We start from the raw sequence: 20091 nt of genomic DNA, 5'->3' as shown, positions 1-20091 counted from the left end.
TATCAGGAGTTGTGCAGGAGGAAGTACCAGTGGTAAAGGATTTTCCTGATGTATTTCCTGAGGAATTGCCAGGCATGCCACCGAATAGGGACATTGAGTTTTTGATTGAGTTATTGCCAGGTACAGGCCCAATATCGAAGCGACCGTACCAGATGCCAGCAAAGGATTTGGTGGAAATTAAGAACCAGATTAAGGAGTTATTGGATAAAGGTTACATTCGCCCGAGTTCTTCGCCTTGGGGATCACCCGTACTTCTAGTGGAAAAGAAGGATGGATCATTAAGGATGGTTGTAGACTATCGGGGATTGAATGAAGTGACCATCAAGAATAAGTACCCACTACCAATGATCAACGATCTATTTGATCGGTTGCAAGGAGCTAAAGTGTTTTCCAAGATCGATTTGCGATCAGGGTACCATCAGTTGAAGATTCAGGAGCAGGACATACCTAAGACAGCATTCACCACGAGATATGGACTGTATGAGTATACCGTTATGTCATTTGGATTGACTAACGCACCTGCCTATTTTATGAACCGGATGAACAAAGTGTTTATGGAGTTTTTGGATAAGTTCGTCGTAGTGTTCATTGATGACATCCTGGTTTATTCAAAGAATGCAGAGGAGCATAAGGAACATTTGCGTTTGGTTTTGGAGAAACTAAGGGAACATCAGTTATACGCCAAATTCAGCAAATGTGAGTTTTGGTTGAAGGAAGTTGGATTCCTCGGACACGTTATATCCGGAGAAGGTATAGCAGTTGACCCCACAAAGGTTGAGACCGTAACTGAATGGGAAGCACCAACAACAGTTGGAGAGATCCGGAGTTTTCTTGGACTCGCAGGATACTACCGGAGATTCATTGAGAACTTTTCAAAGATTGCAAAGCCTATGACGGAGTTGTTGAAGAGGGATACTAAGTTCAAATGGACTGAGGAGTGTGAGGCTAGTTTCCAGGAGTTGAAGAAACGTTTGGTTACCTCCCCAGTATTGATTTTGCCAGATCAGACCAAGGATTATGAGGTGTATTGCGACGCTTCACGTCGAGGACTTGGAGCAGTGCTTATGCAGGAAGGAAGAGTTGTTTCGTATGCTTCACGACAACTGAAGCCTCATGAGTTGAATTATGCCATGCATGATTTGGAGTTAGCAGCCGTAGTGTATGCACTGAAAACGTGGAGACATTTCCTCATTGGAAATCATTGTGAGGTGTACACGGATCACAAGAGTTTGAAGTACATTTTCACTCAGAAGGAGTTGAACCTCCGACAAAGGAGATGGTTGGAGCTCATCAAGGATTATGACATGAGATTGCATTACCATCCCGGAAAAGCTAATGTAGTAGCTGACGCATTGAGCCGTAAGAGCCATGTCAATACTCTAATGACAGGGAAAATACCCAAGGAGTTAGCAGAAAACCTTCATGAGCTATGCTTGGAAATAGTTCCGAGAGGCTATGTAGCAGCATTGGAGATTCAGTCAACATTGATGGATAAAATCAGAGAAGCCCAGAAATCTGACAAGGAGATTGCTACTATAAAAGAGAAATTGAGCGAAGGAAAAGCAAAGGGATTTCGTGAGGATGAACACGATACCCTATGGTTTGAGGACCGTGTTTATGTGCCCAATGACCCGGAGATCAGGAAATTGATTTTGCAAGAGGCACATGATTCACCGTACTCGATTCACCCAGGGAATACCAAGATGTATTTGGATTTAAAGGAAACATTCTGGTGGACCGGAATGAAGAAGGATATTGCAGCATATGTAGCAGTTTGTGACATATGCCAGAGAGTAAAGGCAGAGCATCAGAAGCCAGCAGGATTGTTACAGCCATTGCCGATACCCGAAAGGAAGTGGGATAAGATAGGCATGGATTTTATCACAGGACTACCCAGGACGAAAGCAGGCTATGACTCGATATGGGTAGTAGTTGATTGTTTGACAAAGGTAGCACATTTCATTCCAGTTAAGACCACTTACACCAGTGCTAAGTTGGCAAAGATATACATGACTAGAATCATTTGTTTGCATGGAGTTCCGAGGAGTATCGTATCAGATAGAGGAACCCAATTTACCTCAAAGTTTTGGAATCAGTTGCATGAAACTTTAGGAACCAGACTAGAGTTCAGCACAGCTTTTCACCCGCAGACAGATGGACAGACCAAGAGAGTCAATCAGATTTTGGAAGATATGCTGAGAGCTTGTGCACTAGATTATGGATCCAGCTGGGACGATAACTTGCGGTATGTGGAGTTTTCTTATAACAACAGTTACCGAACCAGTTTGAAGATGGCACCTTTCGAAGCTTTATACGGAAGGAGGTGCAGGACACCGTTGTCATGGGACGAAGTTGGAGACCGTCAATTCTTTGGACCAGATTTGATTAAGGAGTCTGAACGGAAAGTTAAGTTGATTCGCGATAGGCTCAAGGTAGCCCAGTCCAGGCAGAAGAGCTACGCAGACTCTAAACGCAAGGAGACAGTTTACGAAACCGGAGACAGAGTTTATCTTCGAGTATCCCCACTTTGAGGAGTTAAGCGCTTTGGAGTTAAGGGAAAATTAGCACCGCGTTTCGTTGGACCGTATAAGATCTTGCAACGTATGGGAGAAGTCGCTTATAAGTTGGAATTACCAGAGGGACTGTCAGGAGTTCATGACGTATTCCATGTTTCTCAGCTGAAGAAATGTCATGCCGAGATGGCGGAGGTACCGCTAAGAGATACCGTGCCACTCGAAGCGATTCAGTTAAAGGACGACTTAACGTATGAGGAGAAGCCAGTCAAGATTCTCGATTATGCCAGCAGAGTTACTCGCAACAAGGTTATCAAGTTTTGCAAAGTTCAGTGGAACCACCACTCAGAGGATGAAGCCACCTGGGAAAGAGAATAAGATTTGCTCAAGGACCACCTCACCTATTTTCTAGCCAACCCGAATCTCGAGGGCGAGATTCATCTTAAGGGGGTAGGTTTGTAACATCCCAAATTTTCAATTTGGAATGTTATGCATTAGATCATCATGCATATCATATTTTCTTGCATTTTGGTCGATCCTAGAAATTTCACGCTACTCAAGAACCTTCAGAGAGAGTTGGAGATTTCGTCATTTTCATATTTGAGAGTTTTCTCAAATTTGAAAAGAGGATCATTTGATTTATTTATTTCATCTTCAATTATTTTTCCGATATTCAAAAAAATATAAGAGAGGGAATAATATGACTTTCCCAAATTTAGGGAAAATGAAGATTTAATGAATAAGTCAAATTTTGGTTTGCCGGAGTTTATTTGCATTTCTTTTGGATAGGGAAAAATGCGCGTTTTCGAAAATTGCATTTTAGGCCCGGAGAAAAGTTCATTTTGTTCGACACATTTTTAGGAGTCGGGGAAAATTTACTTTAGATTTTTTGAGTTCGTTTAGATTTTCTTTTCTGTGTTTTTCTGCGCGCGAAACCGATTAAAAAAAAAATCTTGCAGCGCCCTGGGCCAAGGCCCAGCCAGCAGCCGGCCGGCCAGGCCATCGCCCGCGCCGCGCGCGCCAGGCGCCAGGAGGCCGCCGCCGCCGCCCCTTTTGGAGTCCTAGTAGGACTTTAGTCCTACTTCGTTTCCTCTTTTTTTTTTCCTATTCCTACTCTATTTCTTGTCCCCTACCCCAAGAAACCCCCTCCCCTCACCAATATAAATACCCCTCTACCCCCCCTCTCCTCACATCAAAAACCCAAGCCTCTCTCCTTCTAAGCCGCAGCAAGCAGCAGCGCGCAACCAAGCCGCCGCCGCCCTTAGCCGCCGCCGCCTAGCCGCCGCCGCCGCCTAGTAGCCGCCGCCGCCCAGAGCCCGCCTCCCGAGGTAGCCGCGCCTTTCTTTTTCTTCCCCGGTCCGGTTTTTCCTAAAAGAACCATTCCGTTTTCTCTCCGATTCTTTTCTTTTTCTTCCGGTTTTTGTTTCGGTTTTCTTCCGAAACCCTAGATCGGTTTTCCGTTTCTTCTTCGGTTTCTTTTCTGAAAACCCTAGATCGGTTTTCGTTCTTCTATCGGACCATTCGTCCCAACGAACGTGATCACTGGTTGTTCCCGGTTAACGACGTCCGTTCGTTTAACCGTTCGTCTCTTTCTTTTCGTCGGATTTATTCCGCGATCGTGATCTCAGATCCGATCTTCGTTCTAGTCTTTCTTCTCGCTCGTTTATCAGAATCAGGTGATTCCAGCGCCTGGAGTTTCGTTTCGAAACTGCCGTTCCGTCTAATCAACGTAAACAAGTTTTTGCCCCGGTAAAATTTGACCTAGTTTCAACTTGCTAGAACCGAGTTGTTTTCTTCCGCCGTTTGTTTTCCGTTTCTTTGTTCGGTTTGTTCTTTCGTTGCAACCGGAGTTCTTAAGTTGAACTTTCTGGTTCGTTCTCTTGTTCGAGTTTTACCTGTGCATTAGATGAGTACTTATTGTGTGCTTGTTGTTTGTCTGCGATAGATCACCCGGATTGCGCCGCTTGTTACTTCAAAACCCTAGGTCTCGCGGATCATCAGCAAGGCAAGTAACACTTTGATCATACCTTTTCTACAACCCACGTTTTATTGCATTAGATCAATCCTCTCACGTTGCATGATTAGGATCTAATTAAATTGTGGGATGGGAAGTAGATGAGGTAGTACCTATTACCTGTTTATTATGAAACCTTTGGGAGTTACTTCTACGCTTGCTATTTATGCCATGCTATGCTAGTAGACGTGGATTGGGTGAGTGATATCCATGACAGATGCGAGTATTGTTAATTAATGGTTTATCTAAGGTGGAAACTTAAATACACATCTGGGTGGATTGAGGCACCTGATGTCTATCAGGACTTGCCTGTTTTTATTTTGGACCGCCACCCAGGCTCAAAGGGATCATAAGATCTTTCATGCTAGAAACTTCCGTGTGCAGCCACAAGCCATTATGGGCTCTGGCATAGTTGACTAAGTTGTGCGAACTCTTACAGTGGTAGACTAGCAGATGTAGGGGATGTAGGTGTACCGGTCTACCCGATCGTAAGGTGCTAGCGCTTCTGAAAGACTATGTCTCGGTCATCCGTCTTCTCAAACACCCTGTAGTGCGAGAAACCAAACGGAGGCGATCGAGTCTTGTGGGGAAAAGTGCGCAAACCTCTGCAGAGTGTACAAACTAATCATGATTAGCCGTGTCCCCGGTTATGGACAACTTGAGTATCTAGTACTTGAATATCATGTGAATCTCAACATGTTACTTCTAATTAATGTTGTTGGGTTTTAATTGTTCACTTAATTGGGATCGGAATGCTGTCAACCATTCTTGATGTTTCACAACCACCATGATAGTTCAATAAATTTATTCCTTTGCAGTAGGGAAAAACTGGCTTTACGCAAAAACTGTAACCATAGAGCTTTCCACCAGCCATATATGCATGTAGTATAGCTGTTTTCATTCCATTACTCTCTATGTGTTACTTTGCCAGCATATTCCATGTGCTGACCCGTTTTCGGGCTGCAACTTCTCATGTTGCAGACTTTTCAGACGACGAGTAAGGTGCTTTTAGGTCGTGGTTCTATACTCAGTGATGCCGTTGGAGTTGATGGACCCATTTATCTTCCAAGTCTTCCGCTGTTATCGACACTAGATGGCCTTAAGCCATATTTATTGTAATAAGTTCTCTTTGAGACAACAATGTAATAAGTGTGTGATTGCCACTCTACTATAAATCCTTCAATTTACTGTGTGGTGTCAGCATTACTGATCCAGGGATGACACCCGAGCACAGTAGACTTGATCCATTCGGGTCGGGTCGCCACAGCCGAACACGGCGCCTATACTCAGGTGTCATCTCCGGCGTAGGGTCTTGTCACTTCACTGTGAGGAGCAACACATAATAATTTGACCAATGGGTAGTACAGTGCTACTACATTGGTAGTACTACTACTACTAGTACTAGCACCACCGTCTGGATTTAGTAGTACTACCACGTCCATCTGGATTTAGTATTTAACTAGCAATATCTAGTAATGCATGTCACAAAAAATGTACTACTCCCTCTGTAAATAACTACACGATGTATTGTTTTATTCCTATCGACGAGATAACTTAATGTCTTTTTGCTACTTAATAGGATTACATGCAATGAACTAACCACTGCATGTGATGTTTGGTACTCTCAAGTCATTGAAAGCATGCACGGGCACGGAGGGGGACGCTGCTTCATTGACTTACTGCACCTGCCTTTGGGTGTATGACACGTGGGCCCAATGAGTGGTTGGCCAACCTGCCATACAACCAAAGGCAGGTACAGTAGAGGCGCGAGGAGTAGATGGCCAACACGCACGTGAATTCAACGCAGTCTACACTTCTCAGATAAAGGCTCCCGCCAATCCAATCTATGAAATTCTACGCACCTACACACCCAAGGGCAAGAGTGATCACTCCAATCGCAAGATCAGTTGACTAGATGCTAGACCCATGGAGGCGATGAGTGCGAGCATCAGCCGGCTGTGCCAGATGGTCCACGACGCCGGCCTACGGCCCGACACTGAGGAACGTCTCCTAGTAGTGCTTGAGGCCACCAGGGCGAGGGGCCGCTTGGACGACAGCTTCGTCTCCTTGTTCGACGAGGTCCTCGTCGGCTTCCTTGACAAGTTCACCGTCATCAAGAAGCTCGCGGACGACCTTGACATACGCCTCTAGCCCACGCGCCTAGGCTCTGTGATGCCTGCCACCCTCAACGGCCTCTATGGTGACAACCTCTTCGACGCACTGGTGGCCCTGCGACTGCCCGCTGTCACGCCGGAGAATGTCCACCTCGAGGTCCCGCTCGCCGCGCAGCGCCTGGCGCAGCAAGACACCATCGACATAATCTCCCACTTCTACACGCAAATTGTCCACAAGGACTACTACATACAAGAGGAGGATGATAGGACGCTGGCCTTCTTGTACCGCAGGGCAACCTTGGACGGCATTGTTCAGAAGCACGTTCAGCTTGCCGCCAATGCCGCTGCTCTTCACACGTCGGTTGGTGACCCGGTGCACTAGGGCGTGAGGATGTCGTTGATGGATCCATATGTATCTTTATCTTTCCGTCAAATCCATGTAGTAGTATATGGTACTACTAGTAATTATCTTACCTTTCACATCAACTTCATAATTTTCCTACGTACTCCATGCATGAACCGCGCCAGAACCAAACTTCTCATTACTCTAGGGAAAATCGTTATTTCTATCTATCGATCGCGCCATGGAGCAGAACCAAAATTTACAAGTTACAAGTTTAAAAGGAAAAGCCTGCCGTGTTCGCGTCGCACCCCCACACAGTTGGTACGGCACGCCGCTCAAGGGGGAATGCGTGATGTGTTGCATTTTCACTTACAACTGGGACCGCAGTTGAGCAAACCAACTACCGGCAAACCCCCACCCCGCCCACCGCACGATGGCTGAGAAAACAGGAGGGAGAAGAGATGGCTGTAGCACGGACTCCAAGAAAATTGGTGTCGGATGGGACTCGTGTGGGTGTTGTGTGCCGTACTTCTAGACATGAATGCTAGTTATGGCCCATGCCTCCCCACTATATCGAGGTGCTGGTTACGTAGAACAAATTTCCTGGAGTCCATGCTCAGCCCTCCTCTATCTCTCTTCTCAGCCAGCCAGCAGACGCGCGGGGCCCATCGTCTGTTTGCTCATATGCGGTCCCACATGTCAGTGAAAATGCAAGAGGACCCACTGAACCTGCACATCTTTCACCTCGACGTGCTGGTGATGAAAAAAATCCAATAAAGATCTTCAGTGGCCACTTTTCGAGTTACTCAAGAGTAGTAAGATTCTATTTATAGTTTAACCCAAGATACACATCACGTGGCTTCAACTACCACTCTATTTTCTTGCATGACACGACCTGGATGCTGGATGTCCCACGTGTCGGCAAAAGGAGGAAGAACTCGACCAAATCTTCGGTTGTGCTCTTGGATTAGACTAGTTGTGCTAACTTAAAATTTTATTGTGTAGAATGGGTGCAAGTTTTGGTATTGGGAAGAAGAGTACAATGATATATTGATAGAGCACAATTTAGTAGATGTTCTAGCACCTTTAGCTAGCATAGAGGCTAGAGATGAGACTAGTGCACTTGTAGATAGAATAGAGGCTAGACACGTCTACTTCTTTACACTCGAAGAAGAAAGAAGCACGAAGGATCGAGCCTTTGCAGATCAACAATGAATGCATCAAGAAGGCACTAATCCAACTTACAGGAGCAGTTATGGAAGTTGGATATCTTCTAAAATGTATTCTTGTGGTTCTTGCTTTTCTAGTCAAAATTTTGGTGATGTATTTCCATGTACCAAAAAATCAATGATGAAAAAAAGATATGCGTTTGCAAAGAAAAATGTACGAGGCCGGGATGCGTCCACACGTTCGACACACAACCACCGCATCCGAGAAATGGCCCGGACATGACCCCATTGCCCTACCCAAACGGACAGAATCCAGGCAAAACGGAGGTCCGTTTGGGGTCGTGCGTTGGAGTTGGCCTTACAAGTGGGACCGCATTTGAGGAAACCGACTATCGGCAAACCCCCACCTTGCTCGTCGTGCGATGGCTGAGTTAGAGAAACGACGAGGTTGAAGAGATTGATGTAACACGGACTCCAACAAATATGATGTCAGATGGAAGTCGTGCTGGTGGCGTGTGTCGTACTCCTGGACGTGAATGATTGTTCTGGCCCATGCCACCCTACTACTCCTACTACTTATAGTAGTAGTATCGAGGATCCGAGGTGCTGGTTACGTACATCGAACACATTAACATATGGCCCACCTCACACCGTGGCCAAATTTCCTGGAGTTTGTGCTAGGTTAAAAAGTGTTCTTTGTGAGGATGGGTGGCTGGTATCAAGTTTAAAACTTGTTGTATTACGTACGTAGACGTAGAGATAGTGCAGCATGTGAAGCTAGTACAAATAGTGCACTATTGTAGATTGGCCTCATCCGATAACCTGTTGCAATGCACGTACAATTATGTATTCAAAAAATATTTTTTTGCCTTGTCGCAGCACCCACTCAGAGAAGCGACTCAAAAGCCATTCATAAATTTAGTAAGTTTATCACAGGCATATCATTTTATTACATACAATAGGTCATCAACCCACAACGACAATGAGGATACATTATAAATACTAAAGTTTTCATCACACAACAAATAACAAGCAATGAAATGAAGTTCAACTGAACCAATCCTCGGTGTTGGAAACGCTTGCTTTGAACCACAAGTGATTCTTTGGGAATGGCCAGCTACTGTCAATCTTGAGATCAACGCAGGACTGATCATCCAGGCTGAAGCGACCTACAATATCACGACTAGGGTAGGGAACCACCGCAATGCCCGACGTATAGATACAGTTGCTTCTCATAAATGGTAGTAACGTTGTGTCAACAGCAGTTGGATCGCCTTTCACCATCATTGGATAGTTTTGTCCAAGGAAGAGCGAGTTTGTTCCAAGACTATCAATATTGTACCAGGGAGAAGGTGTTGGCGCTAGCAAAGTAGTATCCATCCCGAATACCATGCAATGGGTGTTGGAATAGGTCCGGAGAGTGCGACCATGGGAGACAACACCTGCTTCCTTAGTAGTAACATCAGCAGTGGGATGTATACAAACAAGAAGGGGTGATCCATCGGAAGTTGCCAGGCACCACTGAGTATATGGGCCCTCCTCGTCCTCATGCTCACAATCATCACCATCGTCATCTCCCCATTGGTTATAAAAATTTTCAAGTATAGGTGGTGGAATGTTCACATGACTTTGGAAACACAAGAAGAAGGTTAATTAGTAGAGAAGGGAAACTTGCTAACTCGCATGCATGTGGATGAAACAATTATAATTATGGTGGTATAATTACGGTGGAAGACAAACACACCGAAACTACGAGGATCCCATGCAAAAACAGAGCCACGAGTGGTGGCAGCACACACAAGACCCTTGTATTCAATTGCATCACAGTACACATCTGTGTATAGAAACTGATTTTGAGCAATATCCATGCAGTCGAACCACGAAGGACGGCAACAAGCTTGTCGAAGATAGAAACAACTCCATACTTCCTGTAATTCCAAGAGCGGTTGGGAACTCGACAAATTGCTTTCTTCCATAGAAGACAGTCACCATGATCGTATTAGAACGTGCGTGGAATACCGGTGTGCTCAACCTCTGGGCAGTCAGAGATTTTTGGAAGTGGAACTCGGTGACAAGTGTACACATTCACAAGTTCCCACTCGCAGTTGTACCCAATATAAACAACCCAATCTCCATTTGCACCTACCCAATCCTTGCCCTCAAGAATGGCATCTTAACATCATACATATCATTATCAAGCGGCATCAACTTGCACATGGCGAGGCTTCCCTTGTCCCCGCGCCAGTCAGCAGGGTCATGGCGAAGAAGATAGGGGATATCAAACCGCTCCTGGACCCTTGGGTTCCTTGTAATGATGTTATTAGTTGAGTCGAGAATGTTCTTGAACGAACCTGCCATGCTAGCCGAGGTGATGATGTCGCACCGATCAATGAGTTCCCTCACCACGTCATCTTTCATATCGGGGCAAGAATAACGGGGTCGTTTCCGGCTTGTTCCCTCCATGGAGAATACGATCGAACAATGGCAGAAGGAAGGGTGAAGGTAAATGGAGGAGGGAGGAAGAGCATGCGACAGCAGTTCCAAATCGAGAGGGAAAGGCGAAGAGTCGGTGGACGGTTGCCAGTTTGCCACGGTACACGAAGAGGCGCCCTGGCCTACACGTCCTTTTCGAAATTGTACAAAAGGACTCGTCGTCGTCTCACTGACATGTTGGAACGGGACCACATGTCAACGAAACATTGTGTGTAATTTCTTGTGCAAAATGTGATCTGGCCACGTTGGCCCGAGGTGCCGCATTAGTTATCGGCCTTTATTTTTTTAACATACAATCTGAGTGGATAGCTCCTGTGGTCATCACACGTGAGCGGATATATAGGTGGGCTAGGTGGGCAGGCGGCAACAATCTAAGTTCTAAAAGAGTTGATCTCGAAAAAAGAGTTGATCCAATGCTTGGTTTTGTTTGGATTTTCCGACTATGACCATTGGATAGAGTGAATCAATGGCTTGCTTTCAAAAGTTATTCTCAGACTATAGAATGGTATAGGAACGTGGAGAGATTTGGTTGATTTTATATTGCTGAATAATATCATATATTTTGAGTGCAGACGCTCCACCCCGAGGTTTGTAGCTCCTTCTCGGTCGTCGGGAATCTATGTTCTTCCACTCTTTCATTTAAGACATGAGCTTTGTTCATCCTGTTGCCGGCACGCGGGACATCTATATGCCTCCATTTTACAAAATCATACTATATGCCTCCATGACACACGGTACATCTAGCATCAAGGTGGCGTGTCATGCAAGAAAATGGAGATATGCAGTGCGTAAGTGAGTCATGCACTTCGATGTCACTTAGTACTACGCAATATTTTTTCTCCTCAGTGGCACGTGAATAGTGCACGTACTCAATGAAAGAGCACATGATGGTAGCCATGGACATGACGGCCCTTTTTGAAGAGAGTACTAATAAATACGTAACTTTGATGTGTCCCGTCAACTCGCAGAACGATGAGAAGCTTTCTTACTACGCCTTCTCCCTCGCCAACGCGTGCGCGGTGGCTCGCAGCACGAGGAGAAACTTTTGCTTACAAGCGGTGGACATGCAGTAGTTCATTTGGTGTCAGATTGCCAGAAGTAGTACAGTACCATCATTATTGTTCGACTTCCGGAAGAGGAGAATAGCCAAGCGCAAGGTCACCTACTAACCTAGTACAGTACTACTATAGCCAAAGCTGGTCCACCTTTTTACAGCATGGTTAATTAATATAGGCGGCTCTTGCAGCGGCACATCATTTAGAGCAAGTACTCTCTTTGTAGGATCAAAGGAAGTGAAACAAAAGTTGGAGTGGATGCTAGATTGCCAAATAAGACATGATTACATAGGGAAAAAGTCCTATGGCATTCTATCCTATGAATCAAACGACCAATGTAGGAAAATTATGAGGGGGGTCTCTCCAACACTGTTCCTCGGCTCGCACCTAGCATCACGGTGGTCGAAGTTGGAGTCATTCATCTGGTACATGTGGCATCTCAGATCTAGTACTCCAATATTAGGTTGTCTCTATGTGATGTGGCAACTTCATATACTAACCAGATGCTGGCTATACTACTACGGTACTCACACTCCAAGAAGTGACTCGAAAACCATTCATAAATGGAGTCTATGACACGCATTTGCAAATGTACCATTCATTACATACAACAAGTCATCAACACACAACGATAACGATGATACATGTTGGATTATAGATTATTTCCAACAAAACATTCTAGTAAATACTGAAGTTTTCATCACACAACAAATAACAAGCAATGAAATGAACTTCAACTCAACCAATCCTTGGCATTGGAAACACTTGCTTTGAACCATAGGTGTTCTGGGAAGGGCCAGCTATTGTCAATATCAAGAGCAACGCAGGACTGATCATCCAGGCTAAAGCGGCATATATCAGGAGCAGGGTAGGGAACCACCGCAATTTCCAAGGTATAGATACAGTTGCTTCTCATAAATGGTAGTAACATTGTGTCAACAGCAGCTCGATCGCCTTTAACCATCATTGGATAGTTTGGTCCAAGGAAGAGCGAGTTTGCTCCAAGACTATCAATAATGTACCAGGGAGAAGGTGTTGGCGCTAGCACACCAGTATCCATCCCGAATACCCTGCTACGGGTGTTGGAATAGGTCCGGAGAGGGCCGCCATGGGAGACAACATGTGCTCCCTCAGTAGTAACAATCTCAGTGCACTATATACAGACAAGAAGAGGTGACCCATCGGAATTAGTTGCCAGCCACCACTGAGTATATAAGTCCTGCTCATCCTCATGATCGTGATCATCACCATCGTCATCTCCGCCTTGGTTATAAAACTTTTCAAGTACAGGTGGTGGAATGTTCACAGGACCTTGGAAACACAAGAAGAAGGTTAATTAGTAAAGGGAAACTTGCTAACCCGCATGCATGTGGATGAAACAATTATAATTACGATGGAAGACAAATGTACCGAAACAACAAGGATCCCATGGAAAAACAATGCCACGAGTGGTGGAAGCAAACACAAGATCCTCGTATTTAATTGCGCCATAGTACTCATCATCCGTGTATAGAAACTGATTTTTGAGCAATATCCATGGACGAACCGTGAAATCAGTAACGACGGCAACAAGCTTGTTGAATATAGCAACAACTTCATACTTCTCGTAATTCCAAGAGCGGTTGGGAACTCGACAAATTGCTATCTTCCGAAGACGACAGCTGCCATGATCGTATTTGAACGTACGTAGATCATATGTGTGCTCAACCTCAGGGCACTCTGAGATTTTTGGAAGTGGAATCCGCTGACCAGTGTACACATTCACAAGTTCCCACTCGCAATTGTACCAAATATAAACAACCCAATCTACATTTGCGCCATCCCAGTCCTTACCCTTAAGCGATGGCATCTTGACATCACACGTATCATTATCAAGCAGCATCAACTTGCACAAGGCGAGGCCTCCGTCGTCCGCGCCCATGTGAACAAGCTTATAGCGAAGAAGATAAGGGAGATCAAACCGCTCCTGGACCCTTGGGTTCTTTGTAATGATGTTATTAGTTGAGTCGAGAATGGTCTTGAACGAACCTGCCATGCTAGCCGAGGTGATGATGTCGCACCGATCAATGAGTTCCCCCACCACGTCATCTTTCAGATCGGGGCAAGAATAACGGGGTCGTTCTAGCTTGTTCCCTCCATGGAGAAGACGATCGAACAATGGCAGAAGGAAGGGTGAAGGTAGATGGAGGAGGAAGGAAGAATGTGCGATAGCAGTTCCAAATCGAGAGGGGAAGGCGAAGAGTCGGTGGATGGTTGCCAGTTTGCCACGGTACACGAAGAGGCGCCCTGGCCTACACGTCCTTTCAGAAATTGAACAAAAGGACTCGCCGTCGTCTCACTGACATGTTGGAACGGGACCACATGTCAATGAAATATGGTGTGTAATTTCTCGTGCAAAATGCGATCTGGCCGCGTTGGCCTGAAGTGCCGTATTATTTCTCGACTTTATTTTTTTAATGGCGTGCCATTCAGTTTTGAAGCATGACTAACTGGTACTGTTTGCACAGAAAATATAAACTACTCTACCACTACTCCACCTCTAGTACTAGTAGTATAAAAAAGATATATAGGATGGAGCTTCAGAGCTTTCTTGCTAAGGGCTGTCCACTTGCTTCTCACACTATCACCCTCTCTTCAGATCTAAAAAAGACGGCCTCTCTCTCCCTCCTCACCGGTGGTCACAGATCCGCCGGGGAAGAAAAGGACATGCAGCATTGACGCACTCGTCGTCGGCGAGCGAGGTCACGCACTAACGACAAGGCCGTCCTCTCAGACCTAGCGCCCACGCAGGATGGCCTCTGTCCCCAAGCTCGTTGCCGTAGTGCGTGCGGAGGACGACGACCACGAGCGAAGCCACTTCCCGCCGACCCTCAGGTATGCTGCCTCTTTTCAAACCATACCCTTGTTCTATTGCCCCATCTGCCATGTCGCTGCATGTGGATCTTTTTCCACTCCACCATCTTCCCAATTTGCTATCCTCTGCTCTGCTGGTCACGCAGACGAAAACCTTAATTTGCACTATTAAAGGAAACCCTACTTCATGCAGACTAATCCATGTCTGGGTTGAATAAGGAAAGGAAGGGAGACTGTACTGTCCAAGATAGTAGGCATCAAACCCGCATCTAGGTTGAAAAGGGGAAAATCAGTAGCTAAGGAACGAGTCTCGTGTCTCTTGGTTGAAGAAGGGTAGAAAGGCATGACAACACAATAGAGAACGACCAGGTCGATCGGTTTGTTGTCCTCACATAGGAAAAAAGTGGCTAAACATAACAAAAATAGGACGTAATCCACATATGCTGCCTGGATATTTGTTGCTCTGGGCAACCATACCTCCCTCACCACTCTATGCGTATGTGGAGGTACATCATACTAGTGCGCCCACTCTCTGAATGGGCCTCCCATGCTCTTATTGTCACTTTTTTGCTGTTAGTATAACGCCAGCAATCAAGTCAAGCAATGCTACTGCTAAAGTGATGCCACATTTAACTAATGCCGCACTCAGTCTAATGCCACCGATAAATTCAAGCAATTTCATTTAATGTCACTGGATTATTTCAGGGTTAGCTGTTGATTGTGGATGTATTAAAGATTTTTCAGCTAAGGCATTCTAATGTTGTTGCACAGCCAGTATACCAACGATGAAACTTGTTACTACCTTCAGATTTTTGCACTGTTAATGCTTATAGATTACATACCTCACTTTCATGAGATAAGTTAATTTTTTTGTATAGTGTCACCAAAATGCCAAGGCACTGATGTCATTTTATATTGGTTAAACTGCACAAAAAATTATAAAGACAAGAGGAAAGTTCAAGAGTAGGCACCTCCTCCTTCGGCTGTTCTCTTGATTTGTTTGATCAAGTTTTTATGTTTGATCGATTATCAAGATTGGGATAATAATTTTTAAGGTCCCCCCGAGTTCAAAATGATATTTACCTTGGAGGTACATGGTTTGCAATTTTTTATATTGTCATTAGTTCATAATGCTAGTTACCTTCAGACTTTTGTATTTGGTTTAATGCTCATGCACAACTAGTATATCAATGCTGAAACGTGTTACCTTTACATTTTGTATTGTTAATTTTTATAGAAATCTTCCAGTGCCAGAGTTTATTGAAATATGTTCAGTAAACCCATTGTATTGTACCCTATAATAAAATAACTACTCTACTGTTGCACTAGCCACTGGATTAGTGTATATTTGTAGTATTTGAAATTTCGAATGGTGTTGCATTAGCGTATGGACATAAATAAAGTGTGGCAAGCTTTCCCAGATATGTGCTCAAGAAAACTACTACTTGTTTTTCTAAATACTAGATGTTTGGGTACTTTAAACTGAACCGTGAAAATGTCTTATATTAAGGAACAGAGGGTGTAGAGTTCACTCAAATTATCCCGGTAAAGCTAGTCGCACCTTTGTTAAAATTAATGTTCATTATGTTATTGGAGGAGGTCTGTAAGTTTGTCTCTAATGCCTGTCGACTACATACCTGACATCATGATGTCATGTTAAGTCATTTCCTTTTGTACAGTGTCACTGAATTGTCAAGGCAGTGATGGCATTTTATTTTAGTTGAACTGCACAAAATATGCTTAAAAGAAGAGGAAAGGTTAGGAATCAATCATTATTTTAGAAAGAACTATATATGCCTTTCTGACGTCAGCCGTTGTTGCCTTATTTATTCCTTCAAACAGGTGGTTAGAAATAGTCTTGCTACCTTTTCCCATTAAGAAATTGGAATGCTTATATTTGTGAGTCTATGCTTCAACCAGTGCTACTTTTATAGTAATTGCACTTTCAATATCTATGCAAACAGGGATGCTCGATTTTAGTGGAACTGCACAAAAAGTCCAACTAGTTCAACATTAGGAGCATGTTTTCTTCCAAATCTTTATATCCAATTGGTGGCACTATGAGCTGTTCATTAAGAAGGTACATGGTTTGATACTATCTTGCTACTCTTTTTGTACTGTCATTAGATAGTAATACTAGTGGTTTGCATGTGAATTTATTGGCAGGGTGGACCTACATTGGAGGTGCAGGACGGGATTCAACGATTGGATGCTCAATTTTGGTTGTATCGATTTCACCTCTTCCATCACTGCGAACATGGATATCCTTGCTCCGATGAAGAATAGGCGCTATATTTCTGCTCTAAACAAGCAAATAAATTCAGTATGAAATTGTCCAGGGCAAAACATGATTGTATCAAATTGTCAAGTGCAAAACATGACAGATGCTAAGAGAAAGAGACATGTTTAAACCGAAAATACAAGGTGGGGTATATGTTTACTAGCTGCTTGATATTTGTGCAGACAGAGATGTCTGCCCGTTGCTATTTGGCAAACACACAAAGTGACCGCAATTTTGGTTGAACTGCACAAGAGAATAGTATAGTCACTGCATGCAGTGCCATTTGAAAATAGAAATAGAAAGATTGGATAGTCACTTCATGGACTGCAGAAAAGTAGTATTGTACTATTTATTGGCCAACACTAGGTGCTTCATTGCTTTGGTCTGATTATACAATGGGCATCATTTTACCTAAGTTAAAGTTTGTATTCCGAAAATAGTCTCACCGTGTGATCAAGAGAAGACCAAATCATATTGCAGTGGATTTTCCTCCATCATGTGTGGTTCATTCTCATGGTTCCAGCTGTTGGTGAAACCACTTACATTTGCAAGAGGAATTGTAGACTTCACAAACAAATTTTTCTTTCAGTCTGTACTGAATGTTGGCCAAGAGAAGCATCCATGTTAGTAGGAAGAACATATGTTTTTTCTAGATCTTTGCTTTTGGAGCTACATATTTGTATATGATCTGTGAATCATTGAGATGCATTAACATGTTGATCTTATGTATGGGAACCTACTAGTTGGTTTTAGTTGTGGCTAATCTTTGCTTTTGGAGCTACATATTTGTATATGATCTGTGAATCATTGAGATGCATTAACAGTTCCTTATATCTGCTCGCTCAGTGTTTACAAGTTACTGATCGATCACTAGCTAGCCTACTAATGCAACTGTTGGCAGTTTTAGTGGCTACGCAAGATCTGAAGTGGGAGTTTTTTGAATAAAAATGCCTACCTCTGAAGAAACTAACAAGCTGCTCTGAAGAAAATGCCATGCGATCTGAAGAAACTGCCAGCGAAAACGTTCGCAAATGCCTTATCTCCCAGCTAAAGTTCATCAACTAATGCCCTTGGCTGCGACTCGTTGCATGCTGCTCCGCGTACTGGCTACGAGCGATTTTGAGTGCCTCCATGCAGCCGGCTGTAATTAAGGCAGCTGACTGATGCGAAAAAAGATGCGCTTTAATTGTTGCGGGCCTTTTAAGTCCGTGGAATCATTATTGACAAGGAGGGAGATGATTCGAGTGCACTCGTTTGACCGTCATGCCGGCGTGCGACCCAGCACGGACGGGACGGGACGAAATAGTCATAATTTCAGGTTCTCTAGTTTTCCACGGCAAGCTGGCGCGCTAATCCATGCCCGCTTAATTATGCATTGAATTCCGATGACCGTCGCGCTACCTTCCGCATATAAGTACTGTTTCCCGGCCTTCTATGGTGGCACCGTGACCCAACTCGCCCTATCCTCATAACTCCCCACCGGCCCGATGTCGCTCGCCACTTATCCTCGCTCTCGCCACATCCGCCATGCCCCCGCCCGTCCGCGATAGGCGAGGCCGGAGGCGGTCATCACCGGAACTAGTGTTCGGTTTTTCACTGGAAGGCAGACGGAGGAGGAGGCATTCTATCGGTCTTTAGATGCCAATGGGGAGATCGAGGACTTGTTGGAATGCGGCCACCTGGCGGAGGAGCAGGAGTTGTTGGAGCACGACCGGTTGGCGGAGGAGCAGTGTATCGCCGATTTGCGCCTCCAGCAGGACATGGAGCAGCAGCGCACCGACGCTCTGAGTCGCGAGCAGAGCGCCCGCAACTGGGCCGACTACATGGAGGCCGGCACCTGAAAAATAGCCCTGGAGGCTGTCGGGCACGCACGCGTTCGCGATGCTGATTTTTACTACCAGCTCGTCAAGTGGGTTTCCCGGTTAGAACCCGAAGCTTCGGTGGACCACGCCGGCATGGAAAGGGCCAACGCGCGGGAGCAACGTGCCCTATCGCACCTCTGGCAAGTCCGAGGCGAGGTGGAGGACGCCGGTGCCGGTGTTTAGCGTGTATAGCAGATGGCGGCCGACATCGTCTAGTTAGCTAAGAGTAAGTTAGTACTTGTATGCTACTAGAGTATTAGTGGGAGTAGATAGTTAACTTGGCTATGATGGTTGTCAACGTGGAAGTTCAGTACTCTATATGTGGATCAGACATGTTACTTTGCTCTGAATGTTGAACTTTCCGTTTGAACGTATGGAATGGGCTGTTATTTTTTTAAATGGGTTGTATTTGTCCTCCACGGGTTTAGAGGCTGACTTGTGGGCCTACCAAGTTGATGCGTACACAATCAGGAGATGATTGTACGTGGAGAGGATGACAGTAGGGACCCACCAAGGTCATGGCAGTACACAATCAAGTGCCTCCTTATTTCAAGACAATAGAAAAATGGCACCTCCTAATGGATTTCGGACATCTGGGTCCCATGCCATTGTCAACGTAGTCAATAAACGAGAGAATTGCACAACGAGCGACTGACACCAGGGACCCAGCAGCTCGCCCAGTTATTTTTGTTTTGGGTTAATTTGATAAATGCCACTCCAAATCTGGTGTTTCTAAGAAATGCCACCGCAATTTCCAAACTTTGAAATATGCCATTTCATGCCATTTCCAGTGGCATTTTTCGAAGTCTGGAGTGGCGTTTTTCAAAGTTTGCAAATTGCAGTGGCGTTTTCCAAAGTTTGCAAAAATTGCAGTGGCATTTTTCAAACTATGGAAATTGTAGTGGCATTTTTATGAATCGCCATAATTGGAGTGGCATTTATCTAATTTGTTTTTGAGATGGAAGCAGGATGTCAACTGGGCTGTGCGGGGCACTCTGGCCTGTCTAGACAGCCTTCTCTTTTATGTTTACCACAGACCAAGCCAATAGTCTTTTTTCTTTCTGAAAATGGCAAGCATAATTTTTTTGTGATTTGCCAAGTAAGTCGCTTTGTCAGGCCTGTTGGGCTGCAAATATTTCAAGACGAGGAGAGCTTCATTCGGCTGGACGAGAAAATGGCCTATCAGTAATGAGAAATGGGTTGTACATTTTTAAAACACATCAAACCGGCAATTAGTTTCAAATTTATTTTTTTCATTTTGAGATTTTAAATTGCATTAATATTTATGCATGGACAATTTGTTGGATTTTATATTGATATATATTTATTTTTAAAATCAGTTTGAAAATGACTCGAAATTTCGGGATTAAAAACAGTTCGGACCCCACCGAAAT

Source organism: Triticum urartu, chromosome 1A, assembly GCF_056163025.1.
Source record: "Triticum urartu cultivar PI428250 chromosome 1A, HENAU_Tu73, whole genome shotgun sequence".
NCBI classification, from domain to species: domain Eukaryota; kingdom Viridiplantae; phylum Streptophyta; class Magnoliopsida; order Poales; family Poaceae; genus Triticum; species Triticum urartu.
The sequence above is the reverse complement of the archived record's forward strand: the minus strand, read 5'-3'. Positions refer to the sequence as shown.